This window comes from Podarcis pityusensis (genome assembly GCF_964106645.2).
Source record: "Podarcis pityusensis genome assembly, chromosome: 14".
NCBI classification, from domain to species: Eukaryota; Metazoa; Chordata; class Lepidosauria; order Squamata; family Lacertidae; genus Podarcis; species Podarcis pityusensis.
The window spans coordinates 6316407-6332639 of NC_138039.1; the positions used below are offsets into that span (position 1 = coordinate 6316407).

Here is a 16233-nt window from a genome sequence, read left to right on the forward strand (position 1 = left end):
TGCCCCACAACAAACACTCTGTGAGGTGAGTGGGACTGAGAGACTTCAAAGAAGTGTGACTAGCCCAAGGTCACCCAGCAGCTGCATGTGGAGGAGCAGAGACGCGAACCCGGTTCACCAGATTACGAGACTACCGCTCTTAACCACTACACCACACTGGCTTCGAGGAGAAGATGTCAACCATTAACATCTTCCCAGAGATCTGTGATTTGTTTGTTTGTGTCCCGGGTTGCCTAACTCCCTGGATCCTGCCCGCAAGGCACCTGCTGGAATTCCTGTTTGTGCATCTTTCTCGCACACAGAGGTCTTTATAGCTGCTAAATTCCAGCCACCGGGAATCGGTGCGTCACACAGCTCTTTCCGGACAACTCGGGACACACAGCAGCTTTTGTGCTCGGTAGCTGTTGATTTCTGCCTTCTCAGAGGCAACGTCACATTTTGTTTTCCATCTCTTTGGAGGAATGCGGAGGCATCAGGCAATGTTTTAGGTGGGGGGGGGGGCGGAGAGAAAATGCCATTTGACCAGGAGACATAGGGGGACAAAATATATCTGTTGCCGGAAAAGGGCAGACAAGGTGCTATCCAACAGTCTTATTTAGAGACTGGGTTTACTTCTTAGCCTTTTCTTCTCCTGAAGATGCCACAAGGCAGTGGAAGTTTAAGGTCAGAGTTTTCTACCAACTGAGGTATCCCAGCACCCCTAGCGACTGATATTCGAAGAAGAAGAAGAAGAAGAGTTTGGATTTGATATCCCGCCTTTCACTCCCCTTCAGGAGTCTCAAAGCGGCTAACATTCTCCTTTCCCTTCCTCCCCCACAACAAACACTCTGTGAGGTGAGTGGGGCTGAGAGACTTCAGAGAAGTGTGACTGGCCCAAGGTCACCCAGCAGCTGCATGTGGAGGAGCGGAGACGCGAACCCGGTTCCCCAGATTACGAGACTACCGCTCTTAACCACTACACCACACTGGCTCTCACCACACTGGTACTAGAGTACCTCTGAACATGGAAGTATCAGGTGAGCTTCGGGGGTTGATGTTAGGCTTCAGTTGGTGTTCCCTTCTCCCTCAGCAGATTTCTCTAATCCCTTTTGTGGTGCTGTGGTCTAAACCACTGAGCCTAGGAATTGCCAAGCAAAAGGTTGGCGGTTCGAATCCCCACGACGGTGTGAGTGCCTGTTGCTCGGGCCCAGCTCCTGCCAACCTAGCAGTTCGAAAGCACGTCAAGTGCAAGTAGATAAATAGGTACTGCTCTAGCAGGAAGGTAAACGGCGTTTCCGTGCGCTGCTCTGGTTTCGCCAGAAGTGGCTTAGTCATGCTGGCCACATGACCCGGAAAAACTGTCTGTGGACAAACGTCGGCTCCCTTGGCCAGTAAAGCAAGATGAGTGTCGCAACCCCAGAGTCGTTTGTGACTGGACTTAACTGTCAGAGGTCTTTTATCTTTTTGGGTTTTTTAAGACATAATATTCATGTCTCCGTGCAGCAGCGGAGTGTGCTGTGTGAAGGGATATCAGGACCACAGTGTGTGGTTTACGGGCTGTGGAGGATTAGCCCTTCCCTCAACAGCCATGAGCAAAAATCCTCTCCCCTCTGCCCACAATTAGCCTTGAAACAAAGGGTGGTATTCAGCTAAGAGTGGACCTATTGAAATTAATAGACCTAGATCATTATGAGTTGTTGAGAGCATTTGGACCCCAGTCTTCAGCCAACCTCAGAGCGGCTTATATACAATCAAAACAAGGCAGTCCCTGCCCCGCAGGCTTACAATCTAAAATAAAAAAGCACAGCACACAAGGAAGAAAGGACAGGAAGGGAAGAGGAAAAAAGCAAACTCAAGGAATCAATTTTTAAACATTTGTTCTTATAATGTACAGCTGGCACAGTTCAGGGGCAGGAGGTGCCTAATGGAGCTGGGTTTTCGGCAAAACTGCTGGACTGAGTCCTGCTTCTCATCTCTCCCACTGAGGCAGCGTGATGGAATGGCTGCTCCCAGCTTAGCCATGATTGTTGACTTCAGTGGGACTGCTCAAAGTAAAACTTAATGGACTACCACCCCAAGCTTTCAGACCTTTCCATGTTTCTCCATAAAGATGGAACTCTAACTCCCTGACTATTTTGGTTAGAGCCAGCCCTATCATTCGGCCAAGTGAGGCAATGGCCTCAGGTGGCAGATGGTGGTGAACAGCAGGGCCTTCCCCTTGGCTTTTGTTCCTGGCCATTCCCTGGTGTTGGAGGACCGAAATGTGTATGCTACAGTGTCTGTTCCATAGGGGTAGGCTCCCTGGGGCCCTGGACTGGGCACCCACAAATTTCTGTGCCCGGGCCACTCCTGGCCATGCCATCCACCTGCCCCTGTCCCAATCTTCCCTTCGATACTCCAAATAATCAAAATGCTACCATTTATTAATTCCTAGAATTTAGGGGGGTGTTCCCCTCAAATCCAAAGCAATATAATGTCACAAAAAGTAGCTATATGCTGCCACTAGCAGCACACACTATCTTGCAGCCTGAATTCGCAAATCGCTTTTATGAAAAGTCACATCAGAAAACAGGATGGAGGCCAGTCATAACTCTGTCACTGTCTCACACTGGTGCTAAGTCGAAGTGTCAATGGACAATTATGGGTTATGGGGCCTACAAAGTCACCTCAGTTTGTAGTCTTCCCGTTTCAGGCTGTTAAGCTGAGTAACACTATTGATTGTATTCCTTGACCCCTGCAAAGTTGTTTCTGCTGCTATTTCCATCACATGAAATTTTGACAATTCAGCAAAAATCCCCCCCCCCCCAACACCATTTTTACAACCAAAAACCAGGACATGTCAGGAGTTTTCCTGACGTATGCCAAGCCTATAAAAAGAGAACAGAGTGGTATTTTACCAATAATAACTATAATAACGATGATGATCGATCGAGTGATTTTATATCCCACCCTTCCCCTCTGAGGAGCCCAGGGCGGCAAGCAGGCACACAATTTAAAAACAAAAACAAAACAAAAACAGTTCTAGAAAGCATTGTAATTTAAGACATCTAAAAACAGTCACAGTTAAAAAATAATAATCACCATTAGTGAAGGGAGAGGGAAGGATTGCTTTCTATATGCTTTCTATACCTTGTACCTTGTACCTAAGAAGGATCTTCTATATTCTCTGTACTTTGGATCTAAGTAAATTTCTGAGCTAATTTGACTTCTGCAAAAGAGGCCCCTCGCTTTAGGAATGTAAGATAAGAAAGACACATATGAAGGAGACTGTAAGCTAGAAATAACCAGAGGCCCCTCGCTTTCTTACTTTAGGAATGCAAGATAAGAAAGACACATACGGGACGAGGGAGACAGGAGGAGGGAGACGGGAGGAGGGAGAGAGCTTTCTCAAGGTATAAGAAAGTTTGCAGAGGCGTATTTCGGGGCAGCCAGTCTTCCAGAAATTATTCTGCTGGCTGTCTCTGTGCACAGAGAATAAACTGCTTTCCTCCAAAGAAAGATCTTTCCTGGTGCTTTCTTTTGCTCTCTCTCTGGATCTGAGGACGCGGGCCAACGATTCCCTGGCATAGACTAGGCTCAGCCTACATCTTGGTTCCCTGACCGGGAATCTGCCCCACCTCAGAGGGCTGGGGAGAGCCAGGCTCGACCTTGGTGGACAGCTCGGATCGGCAATTGCATGCTCCACGCGCGCCCTGCCAATTTGTGGGGGGAGCCAGCCACACCGCTCCGGAGCAAGGACCCAGGTCGAGGGAGGAAAGAGGACTGGCCAGGGAAGGGAATCTGCAGCAGAAAACGGTAAGCCCAAGGGAAAGGGCGTGGGCGTGAGCCCAAGGGAAAAAAGGGAGGCCTGATCAGCCTCACCTGGTTATGCAGTAGAGTGCAGCCAGGAAGGGAAAAAAAAGGGGCGTGGCAGTGGTGTGCCACCGGTAAGGTTTGGTAAAAAAAAAAAAAAAAAAAAAAGGGGGGGGGGAACAGAGGGGAAAATTATTTTGGTGTGTTTTGTGTATTACATGTTGAAATTATTTTGGTGTGTTTAGTGTGTTACATGTTGAAATTATATTGATGTGTTTTGTATGTTGTATGTTGCATGTCAGATACTCTAGTGACTGAATTGTCAAGTGTGGGCCAGGGCTTAGTGTCCCCCTTGGCCGAGCGATTGTAGGGCTGTAGTGTGTGTAGAGTGAGAGAATTTACAACCTGTTAGCAGCAGAGTATCTGAAAATGGGGTCTGGGGCAAGCCAATGTAGTCCTCTGGAATGCTTTTTAAACAACTGGAAAGCAGCCACAAAGCATGATGATTGGGGAATCAAATTGAGGCAACGGAGGATGAGAACATTATGTGAGGTTGACTGGCCCTCGCAACAAACTAACTGGCCCTCGGAGGGGAGTTTTGATTTGCAACTAATCAACCCACTGTATCAAAATATCTTGAACGTCCACCCAGACCAGATCCCCTACATTTCTACTTGGAAAACCAATGTAGAAAAGAACCCATCGTGGTTGAAAGCCTGCCGAGGCGACGCCCCACAAAGTACAGTTTGTGCAGTTCGACCGACAGGGAAGTCAGAAAAGCCCCCAGTGATACCAGACCCAGAAGAAGAGGAGGGGGAAGTCATTAAACCACCTCCACCCTATGCTCCACCACCTGCCCCTCCCCTGGACCCAGGCCCCCAGGCACCGGGAGGAGTTGGCCCCCAGCCTGAACCCCCCAAGGCTGATGAATCAGAAGAGGAAGAAGAGGATGATGAGGAATTTGTAAAGGGATTGGTTGAGTTAGCAAGGAAGGTGAAGAGAAAGGTGTTGTTGATGATGATGATGATGAAGACTTCAGAAAAACTCTAGATAAAGAGATAAGATGGACTAGTAAGCAGTTTGACAGAGTGTTCCAGTATGTAGAACTGTTTAAAACAGAGCTGGATGTGGCTTCTTGGTTCTAGAAGCAGCACAATGCAAGGATGTGAACTGGCAGAAAGAAACAGAAGGGAAGGCTTTGAGAGCCGCATAGGACAGAACTGTTAAAAAAGAGACAATTAAAACCCAAGGGATTTAAAACCCTAGAATTACAATTACTGACCATTGAGGAAATCCGCAAGAAAAATGCCCTCAGGGCAGCGGACAATACTGATGTTGCAATTGAGGCAGCTAATAGTTGCAATTGAGGCAGCTAAAACTCCACTTTGATGGCCCCACTCCACTGAGTGTACGACCCCCTGGAGTCATCCGATGCCCAGGACCACAGACCTCCAAGCACTTTAAATCAGAATCCTTCTTTCGAAGAGGACCTGGCCAAAATAATTAGGGGATTGTCTTCAAACAGCCAGCAGCCAGAAAGCCAAAAACGCAATCCTGGAGCAAGCGAGGGTGTCCACGGGAGGGTCAGAAGACGCCTAGGGAAGAAGCCAGTGCGCCATCTGCAGGCAAGGGAGTCATTGGGAAATGGAATGCCCACAGGCCCCACTCCCCACAGGCTGGGAACAACAAGATTTCTCAAAAATTATTTCTTTTCATCTCTGTTCTTGCTCAAAAAGACTGTTGCAGCAAAAAAGCAATTGAACAGACTGTTTTTTTTTTAAAAAAAAATCATGCAAGTCACAGGACATCAGCCCCCCCCCTTTTGTGCCAGGCGCTTGGAGGTAGCTTCAGAGCGTTATCTCTTGGCAGCTATTCCAAGGACACTGCTGCATTCAGCCAGTTACCCTGAACCTCACACTTTCTGGATTTACAGTTCAGCCACATAAACCCAGAAGGCCAAGAGTTACCCACCCCCCTGCCCCAAAGTATTAACCTGAAGAAGTGACTTTCTTAAAAGCAAGTGAATGCTTTCTGTGAACTTTGTCAAGTTTTTCTTTTTAAGGTGCAATTTTATTCTGAAAAAGGAGCCGCAGCATAACATAGGAATTGATATTTTGAGGAATTTGAAACTTTGCCAGAAGCAAGGAGCGCATTGTTCTTTCTACAGACACTGGCAAATGAACTGAAATTTGCAACATGGCTTAAAGCTCTGAAACCTAGAGCACACAATAAAAAAATTCCTTCCTGTAGCACCTTAAAGACCAACTAAGTTAGTTCTTGGTATAAGCTTTCGTGTGCATGCACACTTCTTCAGATACACTGAAACAGAAGTTGCCAGATCCTTCTATATATTGAGAAGGTGGGGAGGGGTATTACTTAGAAGGGTGGTGGGAATCGGAGATTGGCAGATAGCTGAGATGAGCCTGTTGACGACTCTTAACGACTGTAATAGGTCTTACAGGAAAAGGCAAGGGGTGAGAAGGTGAGAAATGGCTTAGTCATGTATAATGAGATAAGAATCCGATGTCTCTGTTCAGACCAGGTCTCTCCATTGTTTTAAGTTTGGTAATGAGTTGTAATTCAGCAGCTTCTCTTTCCAGTCTATTTCTGAAATTCCTTTGTAGTAAAAAGCAGCTTCTCTTTCCAGTCTATTTCTGAAATTCCTTTGTAGAGCACACAAATGAGACTTTTAAAAATCTCAGCTGGCAAAATTTAACCCAAGGAACAGAACTGTTAACCCCTTGCGAAGTTTCCTGCCAAGCATACCCTTTTGAATTAATGTTTGCTAGGCCTATACCTTATGTGCAAATGTTACCTATCAATTTGTTCTGTGCAATCGCTGCCGTCTTTGTTATCTCTTCTCTTAACAGGTGAGCTTTTGCTGGAACGCCTTGTGCCTTGGTCGAGCCTCTGCATCCCTATGATGAGGACCCAGACTGGACCCAGACGCCCAGACATCGCTCCAGCCTTGTTGGAAGGGACCCAAGATGCCCAACGCCCACCAGACGACCCGACACCCACCAGACTACAGCCCTGCCTACGTCACTCCGGACGCTGACGCTTGGCACGGCTCCAGGATCCAGCATGGATTGAAAGAGAACATTTTCACATTTTCTTTTCTTTCCTTTCGCATAACTGAACTTTATTGAAGGTACCTGGGCCTGGTTTGCTTTACGCCACCCCTGCAGAGGAGGGTGTCTAGTGGGTCTTTTCTTTCAGCGTAATTACACCCCAGCCCACTCTCTAGCACTTACCTAAGCCCCTCCCCGTGCATACAATGGCTCAAATACGACTGTGGGTCCCCATGCTGGTATTTCTGCTGCCTTTGACCTTTGAAATGCCAATACCACTCACAGTGACCAGACAACTGCTGCAATTGTGGGGGGCCCACCACACATATAATAAGTGGATTCAGGTTGCTGAGATGGTTGTGTTCTCTGCAAATCGGACCAATTGTGCCGTCTGCACTCTGGCCCCTGTAGATGCTCTGGGAGGAATGCCACTCCTCCCTGTGCCTTGGAATGAATCCTTGGTTACAACTCCACTTGTTGCCTTCCAGCCTCTGGGCAACCATTCTTCTTTATGGAATCATTCCGTCCCTTTCCAGGTTCACAGGATCACTGGCTGCCTTTGTGTCAACAAATCAAATGACATAAGTGACGCTCAGACCTATGTGGGCACTTCCCACTGTGATCGTACCTTCCCAGCCCCGACTAACATGTTTGAGTCCGAGACAGGAACCTTTTCTGGTTCCAATTTGATTGCATGCCTGGCCCGCTTGCTGAGAGGCACCATATCTGCCCATGGTCAGGACGTTTACTGGGTGTGTGGCAGGAAGGCCTATCATGCCCTCCCAAGAGGATGGTATGGGGTCTGTTTTCCAGCCTACTTAATACCCCCCATGTGGATTCCTGACCAGATTGCCTCTGCACCCTGTAGAAGGAGGCGTTCGGCTGACCTGGCAACACTTGCAGGTGGCAGCTCCCAGAATTGGGGCAAAAATCAGTGGCCTCCGGAAAGGATACTGGCCCATTATGCTCCAGCCTCATGGAATCAGGGAGAGAAAATCTCTGGGGCAAGGGGGCCGATCTATAACTTGAACCGCGTAATCAGACTCCAGGCAGTGGTAGAGATTGTTGCTAACACGACAGCCACGGCCCTTAGGCTAATTGCTACGCAATTGGATGAGACACGCAATGCGTTTCTCTCAGTCCAATTAGCATTGGACTTTCTCCTGGCGCAACATGGAGGCTTTTGTGCAGCGTTAAATCTCACAGGTGGAGCATGTTGCTTCAACATTTCAGACCACGGCGAGGCTATCCGTGATCTGGCAGCAAGCATTGAAAAGGTAGCACATGTCCCTGTACAAACCTGGGAGGGCTGGGATATGTCTTGGTTGGACGGCATCTTCCCAGGTGGATGGATGGGGAGGATATTTACTATGGTGATAGGTCCAATAATGCTTTTATTGCTTTTCTGCTTCTGTATGCCCTGCTTGATGCAATGTATGCAAAATATGATGGAGAAGATGATGTCTCGCATGATGGGACCTCGTGTGCTTGCTCTCATGAGAGATTATAGACCCCTACCCCAGAACGAACCTAAGTATTAGGTTGTTCATAAGAAGAGGAGGGAGTGAAGGGAGAGGGAAGGATTGCTTTCTATATGCTTTCTATACCTTGTACCTTGTACCTAAGAAGGATCTTCTATATTCTCTGTACTTTGGATCTAAGTAAATTTCTGAGCTAATTTGACTTCTGCAAAAGAGGCCCCTCGCTTTAGGAATGTAAGATAAGAAAGACACATATGAAGGAGACTGTAAGCTAGAAATAACCAGAGGCCCCTCGCTTTCTTACTTTAGGAATGCAAGATAAGAAAGACACATACGGGACGAGGGAGACAGGAGGAGGGAGACGGGAGGAGGGAGAGAGCTTTCTCAAGGTATAAGAAAGTTTGCAGAGGCGTATTTCGGGGCAGCCAGTCTTCCAGAAATTATTCTGCTGGCTGTCTCTGTGCACAGAGAATAAACTGCTTTCCTCCAAAGAAAGATCTTTCCTGGTGCTTTCTTTTGCTCTCTCTCTGGATCTGAGGACGCGGGCCAACGATTCCCTGGCATGGACTAGGCTCAGCCTACATTATTACTTGCACTCCCTATAAAGAGCAACTTAATATACAAAACAGCTTATGACTTATGTAAAACCATAAATGTAGAATAAAAATACGAAAGAACAGAAATGCCTAAAATTGTTCATTATAAAAGGGACAAATTCTACCCCACACCACTCAAAAATGAGCAGTACCACAATATGATCTATGCTAAAAACCCAAAGTCTGAGAAAAGTGAGGCGTCTTAGCCTGACACTTAAACGCTGACAATCCTGGCACCATGAATGTTTGTCTAGGAGAGCATTCCACGACAGGCCTGCAGGGTAGGCCAGGCTGAAAGGCAGTGAGTAGCCCAAGGCCACTTAGTAAGTATCATGGCCAAGTCAGGATTCGAACCTGCTTCTCTCTCGCAGTCCTTGGACAGCTGCTGTTCAGCGTTAGCCTGAACTTGACATTCCTCAGCTGCCCAAGAGAGAGAGAAAGATCACTTGCTTGCTTACATCTTCCTGTAAATTTCACTCAGTTATTTACGCTCAGGTACCTGTAAATCTGGATCTGTTGATCAAAACCACACAAATCTTGTTCACGCCAGACCTCTCCTTCTCAGCAAAAAATAAATAAGATGAAAAGCCACTTGTCCCAAGTCTTGGAATGTTGTTTTCCACAGGACGGCCAAGAAACGTCAAGGCCGCCGGCTCGTCCTCCCCTCACAAATATTTAGACCACGAAGTCTGAACTGTTGTGTTTTTCTGTTTGTTTGCTCTGGATTTCTTACTGCTTTCGTGCATTTGTCAAGTTAAAGCTCGTGAAAGAGAAGGAACGTTTGCACAGTTAACTACGGCATCCAAAATAAACGCCCCCTGTCCTCATTCCCCACAAAGTTGGCTGGCCAGTGATGGCCTCCTCACACAGCTCTCAGAAGAAAGGCTGAACAACAGGTTGGGGGAATCTCAGGCTGACGGCTGTATGTGGTCCTCAAAACCAATCTACCTGGCCCTCACACCTCTCTCTCCAGTCAAGCAAGGGGCATTTATCAGAGTCGAAGGATGAGTTCCATCCAGGAAAAAACGCGGAAGGAGGGCTGACGTCAGGACCGGTAAGGGCTGAGTTCATATCCTCCAACACCCCACTGGTCATAGCTGTCAACTTACAGATTTGAAAATAAGGGACCAGCAGCCAAAATAAGGGATTTTAGTCAACCAGTTAAAAGGGACCAGTTAATTTTGGAGAGCAGCACCGGTTTTTAGCACTTCGTTTCCAGAGGTTTGCTGCTCAAGACACCAGCTGATGAAACACTGCAATTAAATAACTACAAGCAGCAACCACTTTTTGTACAAAACCAAGTTCAAGCTCCGAAGATGCTGCTGCAGTTCTGTATCTTTTCTCTCGTGCTCCATCTGCAGCTCTCAGTCCCATCAGGCGGGGCGGGAGGAAGGTGGGGGGGAATAGCGCCCGAAGTAAACCCGCAGATCAGACCATCTATGCTAGTCTACCACTACAAATCTATGGGAGAAGCGCTTGCGGTCCTTCCTCCGCTCTCCCACTCTATGGTTAGCCCTTGAAACACCTGCCCGCGCCTCCGCCTCCTCTCTCTGAACTGCTTTTTCTATGGTTGCCCTCGCTCTCCTCTCAAGGCTCCTCAGCAATTCATAGGCCGCGCCAGGCTGCCCATCTCATCCGGGTCCTTCCCTGGCCGGCAGGGAGGGAGGGAGGGAGAGGAGCTGCTTCCTTTGAAACCTGAGAAATTTAAGGGACATCATTAATAAGGGACAGCAGCGGGACACGGCGCTGGGATAAGGGACTTTCCCACCAAATAAGGGACGGTTGACAGCTATGCCACTGTTGACAGCTATGCCAGAATCGGAGGCAGAAGCTGAAGCAGGAGAGGAAAGAAGGCAAGAGGCAGAGATGAGTCAGGCTGCGGAAGAGTCCTGGGTGTCTCCCTGTACTACTGCGACAAGCTCCCCTCCCCACTTGCCTCCCAGAACCAGAAGAGGCATGAAAAGGGCAGAAGAGAAATTAGGGTCATGCAGGCAAAGTCTCAGATTGCTTGGGGGAAACCCTGGAGAAGAGGAGACTTAGGCAGCTGTGGGGAGGCAGAGATCTTCAGCCTCAGAAACTGCTTCATGGGGGCAAGACCTACCGGAGATGAGTTGCTTTGCTCATTAGGCCTGACTCTCCTTTGCAGATCGTGTTTTTGCTAATAGAAAGTTAACTCCAACTTCCTCAGTGTGGTTTCCTGCTGGCTCATTCCTTCAGTCACTTTCCCCTCTCATTTATCCTCACAACAGTCTTGTGAGGTAGGTTAGACTGAGCGATGGTGATGTCCCGGTGTTATCCGGTGAGCTTCATGGCTGAGTGGGGATTTGGCTAGCAGTGAAAAGACTATAACGAAGGCACCCGGTGAGCCTCTGTGAGACAGTGTTTCATAACCCAGGGTGCCAAATCCAACAAGGCTGACACTTTTTATTTTTTTAATGAGAAATTTTTAATCAGAAGACCCACGGTCAATAATTTTAAAATGGAGGGAGGTCTTGGATCACCCACATAATTACTTTTGTGGGCCAGATATAGGCCATGGATCAACCACCCCCCTGCTCTGATCACTACACCACACTGTCCCTCAGCCAGTGTGGTGTAGTGGTTAAGAGCAGTAGACTTGTAATCTGGTGAACCGGGTTCGCTTCCCCGCTCCTCCACGTGCAGCTGCTGGGTGACCTTGGGCTAGTCACACTTCTCTGAAGTCTCTCAGCCTCACTCACCTCACAGAGTGTTTGTTGTGGGGGAGGAAGGGAAAGGAGAATGCTAGCTGCTTTGAGACTCCTTCAGGTAGTGATAAAGCAGGATATCAAATCCAAACTCCTCCTCCTCCTCTTCTTCTTCTTCTTCTTCTTCTTCTTCTTCTTCTTCTTCTTCTTCTTCTTCTCCTTTGGTGACCAAATCTATTTGCTCCCACGAAAGCCTGAAAAGAAATTGCCTTGAGGGTGAAGCATGACTCAGGAGAGTCTTGAGCTTCATTAGGAAGTCACTCTCACACCTTCCAAGCTCGCAAGCGGATGAAGATTAAGATTAAGATTAAGATTAAGATTAAGATAAATTTATTGTCATTGTCCGTATATACACAGTATACACAACAACGAAAATCAAACACCCACCCAAGGACCGGGTTCACATACACATTTGCACGTATCTCCAACACTCTCATCCTATTCAGACATAATCTATAAAAACATATCATACTCCAGAATGTAACATAACCTATTAAAAGCATAACATAACCTAAAAACCTGTCTCATTCCTTCCTACTCCCTGCTTGCTATTCCTTGCAACTGGCCCTGAGATCATTATTTAGTGCAATCAGAGCTCTTGGATAGAAACTATTCAGAAGGCGTGTGGTTCGTGTTTTCATTGTCCTATATCTTCTGCCCGAAGGCAACAGTTCAACGAAGTTGTGAGCAGGATGGGTGGGATCTCTCAGGATATTGTGTGACTTCTTCAAAGTGCGAGACGTGAAGATCTCATCCAGGGTTGGTAGTTGGAGCCCAATAACATTCTGGGCAATTTTAATTATTCTCTGTAAAGCTTTTTTATCCGTTTCAGAGCTGCTCCCATACCACGATAATATACTATAGGTTAAGACACTCTCGATGCATAAGATTGTTTTCTTTACACCATTGAATTAACCCCTGTACTTCTTTCCTATAAGCAGTCTCATCGTTCTCACTAATGAGCCCCACCACTGTTGTATCATCCGCAAATTTGATGATTGTGTTGGACTTATACAGTGGGGTGCAATCAAATGTGTACAGGGAATAGAGAAAGGGACTTAGCACACATCCCTGAGGGGCTCCTGTGCTTAATACTAGAGTAGAAGAATAGTAAGGGCCCATTCTCACTGTCTGCGGCCTATCAGTCAGGAAATTCCTTACCCACAGACAGATCTTCTGATGTATACCCAAATTGGTCATTTTAAGAAATAAGATGCAGAGGAAGAAAGTGAGAGATGTTACAGTCTTGATGCTTCCTTTCATCTCAACATGAGGCGAATCATGAGAGACAAACAGAAGCCTCTTAATTAAGCCCACCTTCCTATTTACAAGGAGATGGTATTAATAGCCTCTGAGGAGCCAACATGACGGAATGACCCAGAAAATGCTGCATTTATCAGGGAGATCGGCCACCCCCCTTACCCTTGGTGAGATTCAGGGGCAACACGCCTAAGTCCTCCTAAGTGGAGAGTCGATGTCACAAACCTTATCTTCCAGAGCTGCTCTTTGTAATTCAGGACTGATAAACAGGTGCCTTTTGTCTGGGCCAGGAATGTTCAGGGGCACAATTCTCTTGCAGGTGTTTTTTGCATTATACAATAGGGTAGTATAACGGTTCTAAGGGGTTGCTCGTGCGTAAGCAGGTGCCTATCTCCCTCGCTGGGTGCAAACACCTGGCTGGGCTGCCAAAGTGAACCTCTTCTGTCCGGACAGCCACTCACCTGTGGCTGACTCAATCGCTGGCAGCATCCGTGAGTGGGCGTTTCTTAAACTTCTTCCAGCAAAGTCTTTTTTCCAGCCAACTTTGCTGCCACATACACCCGGACAACACCATTACTGGCCCCAACAACATCACACATACCATCTCGGGACTATTCAATTGCTCATCATCTAACATTGTGTATGGCATCAAATGCCAACAGTGTCCTTCAGCTCTCTATATTGGACAAACAGGCCAAACCTTACGCCAAAGAATAAATGGACATAAATCTGACATCAAGAATCACAAAACAGAGAAACCAGTAGGAGAACACTTCAATCTCCCAGGACATTCTATACAAGATCTCAAAGTAGCTGTTTTACTACAAAGGAATTTCAGAAATAGACTGGAAAGAGAAGCTGCTGAATTGCAACTCATTACCAAACTTAAAACCATGGAGAGACCTGGTTTGAACAAAGACATTGGATTCTTATCCCATTATACATGACTAAGCCATTTCTCACCTTCTCACCCCTTGCCTTTTCCTGTAAGACCTATTACAGTCGTTAAGAGTCGTCAGCAGGCTCATCTCAGCTATCTGCCAATCTCCCATTCCCACCACCCTTCTGAGTAATACCCCTCCCCACCTTCTCACTATATAGAAGGATCTGGCAACTTCTGTTTCAGTGTATCTGAAGAAGTGTGCTTGCACACGAAAGCTCATACCAAGAACTAACTTAGTTGGTCTTAAAGGTGCTACTGGAAGGATTTTTTTTATTCTTCCAGCAAAGAAGTTCTTTGACGCCTAGTCTCCACCTACCCTCTCTGCGCGAAAGCCTTCTGCGCAGGGAGGGCGTGGGCAACGGAGGACCCCTACTCTCCCCGCTGGTCCCAGGCAAGGAGTCATGGGACCGCCTTGCCACTTCCCCCACCTGCCCCCCTTCTCCCCTGGTGCTACGCTGATTGTCTTCCCCAGAAGATGGGCTGCTTCTCCCGATCCCTGGACGCTCTCTGGAATCCCTCTGGCTTTTGCGCTCCCCCTCCAGTACTGATGGCAGTTCCCTGACAGGTAGTTTCTGCATAAACTCACACACACACCCTCTCACCAGCCACAAGACAGCGTGCAAGCTTCCGTGTTCTGCCGAAGTCTTCACCAGGCTAGATGGTAAACAAAGCAATTTTGGGTTGGGGGACTGGGATAAAGGGGGGAAACTGCCTGATATTGGAGACATGGATGCTGCCTGCATTTGGGCACAGGTTTAAGATGGAATGTGGGAATTGGGTGCCTTCCAGGTTCCTGGTTGCCTCCGGGCCTTCAGAGAAGAGGGACCATGCCATAGCTCATAGGCATAGGATCTGCTTCATTTGCAGAAGGTTCCATTTTTTCTGTGTAAGGATGGGAGTCGGAGAGGCTGTTCTCTGAAACTGTGAAAAGATGCTGCCAGTCCGAGCGGCCGTGTTGCTCTGGCCCCTTCCATTTGCCCAGCAAACCTGCCCTTGTTTCCTAATTTGGAACCTGGGTTTTGGCCACAATTCACAGGCCTTCCCCTGTGTGTCAGAACATCTTCCTTTCACCAGTGGGCGATCCCAGCCAACACGCCGCCCTTCTGAGACTAGAGGGGAGCAGGTTATTATTATCCTGTTTTCATCCCTAAATGCCCTTTTTTTTTTTGGTCTGGTGCTCTGGCACAAGTCCTTGGACTCAGCTACATTGGCAAAGAAAAAGCGCTTTATATGCGTTGTATTTCATTATAACACTGTGGCACCAGATGGCGCTGTGGAGTTCTGCTTTTGCCAACCTAATTTCTCATACAAAGTTTGCAATGCGCTTAACTGAAATGCTTCTTGGACGTGTCTAGATCCAGCCCTTGCGCCAGAGCATCGGTGCAAAGGGTGCTCACTCTGGTGTGAGGCAGCAGGGTCGTTCCAGAGCTTTGGCGCACTCTGCTGATGAGCACCAGAGCTCTGGAAAGGAAGACGTGCCCTGCCTGACGTCCCGATTTTGCGGATGAAAATACTGGAGGCTATGTAACCTGTAGGAAAACACTGCATTGGAGAACCGAATTAAATAGCAGTGGCTGTCTTTGCATGTCCAACTCATTTCACTGCAAGGTCCCTTGATCATTTGTGTCCTGCATCACACCTCTACGCTGTCAGTTCCTTCAATGAAGCCATTGTCACCAGCCGTGGGCCTAATTTTAGCAGCCTCCGATGAGGCACAAAGGGCCCTTCCACCTCCCTGCCTTCCAGCTTCGCCTGCGTTAACAAGGCCCTTCAGAGGGCAACTCGTTGCCTGCTCTGCTCACACAGCGGGCTGCTGGGATTCTGAAGAATGCACAGATGTGGAAAGATGAGAAGGCATTTGCCCCCACTGTGATGAAGAGGTCGAATCATTCTGTTTGTATAAACCCGCCAGGATTCTGCAGATGGGGACTGCTTGGTCAATGCACCTCCAGAGCACAGCTGGCTGTCTCTGCAGGCTTAAAGGCAGAGTTGTTTTTCTTGGAAGCAAGTGTGGTCTCTAATTAGGGACCCATACATCTTGCCATCTGGAGCACATTATTCCCCTCTTTCGGCAAGTGGATCCCTGCAAAAAGGGAATGGAGAGTTCCTAGAAACCCAGAATCTCAAGGAGGCGCATGAAAAGTCTTTTATAATATTTTAACTAGGATTTATATATTGCAAGGTTTGAACCATGAATTTGGTAATATTATTGGTTATGAAAGGTATTTCTATTTGTCTTTTGTCTTTTTTTGAATGAATGAACTTTATTACGGTCACAGACCAGGATAAAAAACAACAACATATAAATAAAATAGCAGTTAGGATTTTTTTTAAACTGATAAATGTTGGAGCAAATAAGGACAAAGAAACTAGCATAGGATAAAA

At 47.3% G+C, this 16233-nt stretch overlaps 1 long non-coding RNA gene across 1 annotated transcript; it reads right to left on the reverse strand.

Annotated features, from left to right (window-relative positions):
* Positions 1-3962: 3962 nt before the first annotated feature.
* LOC308463117 lies at positions 3963-8664 on the reverse strand. The gene is made up of 3 exons (XR_013979449.1): positions 6459-8664; positions 4455-6011; positions 3963-4349 (listed from the first exon to the last, which is right to left on the reverse strand). It is a non-coding gene; the product is annotated as an uncharacterized lncRNA (long non-coding RNA).
* Between the last annotated feature and the right edge of the window lie 7569 nt (positions 8665-16233).